The sequence below is a fragment of the Saimiri boliviensis genome, chromosome 9 (assembly GCF_048565385.1).
Source record: "Saimiri boliviensis isolate mSaiBol1 chromosome 9, mSaiBol1.pri, whole genome shotgun sequence".
Lineage (NCBI taxonomy): Eukaryota > Metazoa > Chordata > Mammalia > Primates > Cebidae > Saimiri > Saimiri boliviensis.
Window position 1 is genome coordinate 75,423,536 of NC_133457.1, and position 6,969 is coordinate 75,430,504.

At 43.7% G+C, this 6,969-nt stretch overlaps 1 pseudogene; it reads right to left on the reverse strand.

Moving 5' to 3' along the window:
* Nucleotides 1-5,987: 5,987 nt before the first annotated feature.
* Nucleotides 5,988-6,292, reverse strand: LOC120367850 (cytochrome c oxidase subunit NDUFA4 pseudogene; annotated as a pseudogene).
* Between the last annotated feature and the right edge of the window lie 677 nt (nucleotides 6,293-6,969).

A 6,969-nucleotide genomic window follows, 5' to 3' on the forward strand; every position in this document is an offset into this window, starting at 1 on the left:
TTTTATTGTTTTGAGATACGTTCCATCAATACCTAGTTTATTGAGGATTTTTAGCATAAAGCATTGTTGAATTTTGTCAAAAGCCTTCTCTGCATCAATCGAGATAATCATGTGGTTTTTGTCTTTTGTTCTGTTTATGTGGTGAATTACGTTTATGGACTTGCGTATGTTGAACCAGCCTTGCATCCCCAGGATGAATCCTACTTGATCATGGTGGATGAGCTTTTTGATATGCTGTTGCAATCGGTTTGCCAGTATTTTATTGAAGATTTTTGCATCTATGTTCATCATGGATATTGGCCTGAAATTTTCTTTTCTTGTTGAGTCTCTGCCGGGTTTTGGTATCAGGATGATGTTTGTCTTGTAAAATGATTTGGGAAGGATTCCCTCTTTTTGGATTGTCTGGAATAGTTTCAGAAGGAATGGTATCAGCTCCTCTTTGTATGTCTGGTAGAATTCAGCTGTGAACCCATCTGGACCTGGGCTTTTTTTGGGTGGTAGGCTCTTTATTGCTGCCTCAACTTCAGACCATGTTATTGGTCTATTCAGGGTTTTGGCTTCTTCCAGGTTTAGGCTTGGGAGGATGCAGGTGTCCAGGAATTTATCCATTTCTTCCAGGTTTACTAGTTTATGTGCATAGAGTTGTTTGTAATAATCTCTGATGATGGTTTGGATTTCTGTGGAATCTGTAGTGATATCCCCTTTATTGTTTTTTATTGCATCAATTTGGTTATTCTCTCTTTTCTTTTTTATTAATATGGCTAGTGGTCTATTTTGTTGATCTTTTCAAAAAACCAGCTCCTGGATTTATTGATTTTTTGAAGAGTTTTTTGTGTCTCTATTTCCTTCAGTTCTGCTCTGATCTTAGGTATTTCCTGTCTTCTGCTAGGTTTTGAGTTTTTTTGATCTTGCTCCTCTAGCTCTTTCAATTTTGATGATAGGGTGTCAATTTTAGATCTCTCCTTTCTTCTCATGTGGGCACTCATTGCTATATATTTTCCTCTAGAGACTGCTTTAAATGTGTCCCAGAGATTCTGGTATGTTGTGTCTTCGTTCTCATTGGTTTCGAAGAACATCTTTATTTCTGCCTTCATTTCATTGTTTATCCAGTCAACATTCAAGAGCAAGTTATTCAGTTTCCATGAAGCCGTGCGGTTCTGAGTTAGTTTCTGCATTCGGAGTTCTAACTCGATTGCACTGTGGTCTGAGAGACTGTTTGTTATGATTTCTGTTCTTTTGCATTTGCTGAGGAGTGATTTATTGCCAATTATGTGGTCAATTTTAGAGTAGGTGTGATGTGGTGCTGAGAAGAATGTATATTCTGTGGATTTGGGGTGGAGAGTTCTGTAAATGTCTATTAGGTTTGCTTGTTCCCAGTCTGTATTCAGGTCCTGGATATCCTTGTTGATTTTCTGTCTGGTTGATCTGTCTAATATTGACAATGGGGTGTTAAAGTCTCCCACTATTATTGTGTGGGAGTCTAAGTCTCTTTGTAAGTCATTAAGAACTTGCCTTATGTATCTGGGTGCTCCTGTATTGGGTGCGTATATATTTAGGATCATTAGCTCTTCTTGTTGCAGTGATCCTTTTACCATTATGTAATGTCCTTCTTTGTCTCTTTTGATCTTTGTTGCTTTAAAGTCTATTTTATCAGAGATGAGAATTGCAACTCCTGCCCTTTTTTGCTCTCCATTTGCTTGGTAGATCTTCCTCCATCCCTTTATTTTGAGCCTTTGTGTATCCTTACATGTAAGATGGGTTTCCTGGATACAGCACACTGATGGGTTTTGGCTTTTTATCCAATTTGCCAGTCTGTGTCTTTTGATTGGGGCATTTAGTCCATTGACATTTAGGGATAGTATTGTTATGTGTGAATTTGATACTGTCATTTTGATGCTACCTGGCTGTTTTGTTGGTTAGTTGATGCAGCTTCTTGATTGTGTTGATGCTCTTTTACCATTTGGTGTGTTTTTGGAGTGGCTGGTACTGGTTGTTCCTTTATATGTGTAGAGCCTCTTTCAGGAGTTCTTGTAGGGCAGGTTTGGTGGTGATGAAATCTCTGAGTGCTTGCTTGTTCACAAAGGATTTTATTTTTCCTTCACTTATGAAGCTTAGTTTCGCTGGATAGGAGATTCTGGGTTGAAAGTTCTTTTCTTTAAGGATGTTGAATATTGGCCCCCAGTCTCTTCTGGCTTGTAGGGTTTCTGCTGAGAGATCTGCTGTGAGTCTAATGGGCTTCCCTTTGTGGGTAACCCGACCTTTCTCTCTGGCTGCCCTTAGCATTTTCTCTTTCATTTCAACCCTGGTGAATCTGACGATTATGTGCCTTGGGGTTGCTCTTCTTGAGGAATATCTTTGTGGTGTTCTCTGTATTTCCTGGATTTAAATATTGGTCTGCCTTGTTAGGTTGGGGAAGTTTTCCTGGATAATATCCTGAAGAGTATTTTCCAGCTTGGATTCATTCTCTTCATCACATTCAGGTACACCTATCAGACGTAGATTAGGTCTTTTCACATAGTCCCACATTTCTTGAAGATTTTGTTCATTCCTTTTTGCGCTTTTTTCTCTGTTCTTGCCTTCTCTTTTTATTTCATTAAGTTGGTCTTCGACCTCTGATATCCTTTCTTCTGCTTGGTCAATTCGGCTGTTGAAGCTTGTGCATGCTTCACGAAGTTCTCGTGCTGCGTTTTTCAGCTCCATCAATTCACTTATACTCCTCTCTATGCTGTCCATTCTCGTCAGCAGTTCGTCCAATCTTTTTCCAAGGTTCCTCTTTTCTTTGCGTTCGGTTAGAACATGTTCTTTTAGCTCACTGTAGTTTCTTACTACCCACCTTCTGAAGTCTGATTCTATCATTTCATCACCCTCCTTCTCCATCCAGTCTGGTTCCCTTGCTGGTGAGGAGTTGTGATCCCTTTTAGGAGGAGAGGTGTTCTGGTTTCGGGAGTTTTCATCCTTTTTGCGCTGGTTTCTTCCCATTTTTGTGGGTTTATCCACCTGTTGTCTGTCTCTGTCCCAGGGAGTTGGAGCTTTATGAGATTCCGTTGCACTACTGCCTTTTTTTTTCATTTTTCTTTCAGGTCTGACCCGCCCAGCTAGCAGCAGGCCTAGCCACTGCCTGCCCACAGGGGCTTTGCTGAGCTGCTGTGGGCTCCACCCAGCTGCCCTGAGCTCTTCCCTGTAGTCCTTTTTATATGGGCGTAGTTAGAACTGTCTAGGCAATGGTGGCCCCGCCTCTGTTATGGCGGACTCTCTCTGTTGTGGCAGGTTGCCTCGGCAACGGCGGCCTGCCTCTGTAGCGGTGGAGAGTCTCAGTAATGGTGGAAGCCCCTCCCCCACCGAGCCGACCGTCCCGGTTCAGCTGTGCTTGGTTTGAAGGACTCAACCCAGAGGGTTTCCAATTACTGTTTTTGTTTTTGTTGTTGTTGGGGGTGGAGGGGTGGGACCAACCGAGCCTGATCACCTGGCTCCCTGACTCAGAGTCTTTTCTTTTAAGTTGAACGACCCCGCGTTCCGGTCGCTTGTTGAAAAGGCGCCGGGATCTCCCGTGCTGCGACTCACGGAGTCGGCTCGAACCGCGGCGCCGGCTCCTGGCGGATTTTTTGCCTAGGAATCTCCTGGCCTGGCTCGCTATTTCAGATGAATGGGCTATTCTGCCGTCTCAGGGCTCTGCTCGCCAGCTAAGAGGGCTCCCAGACCAGTGGTTTTTGTACGGAGAACCGCAGCAACAGGGAGTGGTCACAGCAGCCTCGCAGGCGGAATCAGCCCCGCGGGGGCCAAAACAGCCGCACCGGCTGGGACTGCGACGCTGGCGACCCCTCTGCCTGGGTATCTCCTGGTCTGTGGGCAACAAGAGTTCATCTGGAAATGCGGCGTCCACTCACCCTCTGCACTTTCACTGGGAGCTGAAGTCCTGCGCTGTTCTTAGGAGGCCATCTTCCCAGCATTCCTGAAGTTAATTTTTATTTTTAATGCCATCTAGCTCTTGGGTAAATTTCTTTTTTGTACCCTGAATTGTTGCTGTAATTTGTTTGGCTTATGTTTTAGAATTCTAATGAATTCTAAAAACTGAATTGAATTCTAAAAATTTAGTCGAATTAATCTAAAAAAGAAGTTCACATTGAACTTCTTTAGTATCAATATTTTTAAATTCTTTTTTGAGGATTTTATAAATTTCTTTTGATTAGGTTCTATTGCTGGAGAATTATTGTGTTTATCTGGAGGTGCCATATTTCCTTGCTTTTCCACATATCCTCTCTCCTTACACTGATATCTTTGCAATTGATGTAATGGTGATATCTTCCAATTTTTTCCAATTGCTTTTGAAAAGGAAAACATTTTCCTGGAGATGTATCTATAATGTGGGTCAGGTACAGCATCTTGGTTTTGATTCTGGACCTGTGTAGTAGTGTGGCTTCTGTGTGATTTCTTCAGCTGCAAACAGCATCAGTGGTGTCTAGAATTTCTTGGCAGCTTAAGGTGTAGTTGCTAATGGAGGGTGTGGTGAAGTTTTGTGAGGAACTGGGATGCCAAATTGGCCAGTCCTCAAGCCCCAGTGGTGTCAGCAGTGAACTGAGTGTGACTGTCCTTGCTCCAGAGTGGTACATGCTGACACCAGTGTTACTGAGTCCAGACACCCGAATTATTCAGCCTCCAGATGGCTTGTTTGTGTGCTGGGAATATGAGCAGTGGGTTGGGCAGTTGAGCAGGTTCTTGATCCCTTAGGCAGCTGGTGTGATACGGTCAAAGGCAGTAGCTCCGGTGGGACAACCTGGGACCCAAGCAGTCTGTGCTGATATAGGCAGTGGCTGTCATGGGTTGAATAAACTGGTCCCCAGTTCCTCAGGTGAAGAATATTAGGTGGTCAGCTGTGGTGGTAGTGGCTACTTGCATGGGCTTGATCTCAGACCCCAGGAGAATTGCTCAGGTGCCATCCATGGTAGACTAGGCTGGGTGATCCCCAGGTCCACAGACAGTATGCTCTGGCCAAGGGACGGAAAGTAGAGTCAGGCCAGGTAGACCTGTTCTCAGGCTCCTCAGTGGTACATGCAGACACTACCTGTGATAAGCATGGTTGGGTTAATTTCCTAGCAGCTGGCAGAATGTTCAGGTCAGTGTGGCAGTGGCTGTGCTGTGGCCCTACTACTGGGAGATACAGAGCTGCTTTCTTTAGGAGCAGCCATAGGCAGGAAGCTAGAGACATGAGCTTTGCTCATGCTTTTGCTCATGCTGCAGCATCCCACAGTGGAAGTGGTGATTACAGGCAGTGGAATTTTTCCTCAGAGCATGTGTAAATGAACAGTTGCCTCTCTAATGGAGCAGCAAGATTACTGCCAAAGACTGCCACCTCAGCCCTTGCAAGGGCCACAAAACCCAGTCTAGTGGGAACTGGGGTCTCAAGATAAGGCTGTTTTTCAGTTGCTTAAGACTTGGGGTTTGTGAGACCTAGCATGAGCTCCCTCTCTGCAGAAACATCTTCATGCAGTCTCCAGGCAGCTCCCTATGTTAGACTACGAGCCTGCAAGGTTTGGGGCTCTCCCATGGCAAGGATTATAGGAGGTAAGGGGAATGTGTGCCCCTTACCCTTTCCCTACATTAGGGACCCTCTCAAGACTCACAGCTGATCGTGATTGAACAGGCTGCCTCACTTCCCTTTCTTTTCTTGTTTCAGTGTTTTCCATCACTTCTCTGCTGACTCCCAACGTTCTCTCTTAGGTTAGCCATTTGAAGTGTGATTATCTACTTACTATTTTCATTTCTGGCCATGGACGAGGTGAGTAGTAGATGCATCTAGGTACCATCTTGAAACCCTCTCATTCTGCTTCTGCACTTTTTTTTCAAGTTTCAGTTATTTGTTAATCAGTGTAATCAGCAATAGATTACATTAACATGATTTCATGCATTTAGAGAAGAAATATTTCCTGGTTCAGTGGAAAATTGTGTGGATGGCTACTGGCAGACCTTCATTTTGCAGCTTTACATTTCATTTAGTAATCTGGACGTTCTTTCTTCAGTTTGCTCTAATCCACATTCACCGAGTAGAACTTGCATTGATCATTGGGGCCCAGTTTCTTCCAGGGCTTTAGGTTATTCTTTTTGTCCCAAGAAACATCTGGATTGAACAATGCCAGACGCAAGGGATACAGGGCTGCTCCACAACCTCCAGTTCCAATAAACACAAAGGGGGGATCAAGCTCGGATGCTTCTTGGCCTGACCTAAGATGTGGCGGAGCATGTTTGCAGCAGAGAGCTCCGATTGGAAAGAAGAAAATCAACCCAGCCACCAGGCCCCGGGCTAAGTAGTATCTCGCTTCTCTGCATTTTTAAGCACAGAGTATAACTTGCTCTAAAATTGTTTTCAGCCCTCTGTCGATTGTCCAACAGAATTGTTCCCTGTCTTGTAAAGATTAAGAGTGTGTTGAAAAAGAAGCCCAGGATGTTAACTAGGACTTGCAAGTATAAGCCCCTCAATCAAGTGTCAAAAATCATTATTTCTCATTTTGTAGAATTCTTGCATAAACACCTTCTGGAAAGCTGAAGGCCAAAGACTGATGTGGTCCAGAGGCATTCATTTTGTTGTTTCATCACTTACACTTGTTGGTAGGTGCTAGCCTAGTTAAAATGGTGGTCCAGGACAGCACTGGCCAAACACTGGTGATGGGGTAAGGGAAGGCACCTCCATGATACCTTCTAATTATTGATGGAAACCATGGACTTATCTATCTTCAAAATAAGAATTGAAAAGCTATTTGAGATTCTCATGAAAATAAAATGAGCTAATAAATTTAAAAAACACCTTAGCTCAATGTTTGACACATCGGGAAAGTTTAGTAAAGAATGATGATGATAGTGTTGCTGACTATTATTACGGATGAGTGTGATGATGATGATGTTGTCATGGTGATAGTAAGGATGGAGATGGTGATGGGGAAGATGTAGATTGTCGTGAGAATGGTGGTGATGGTGGTA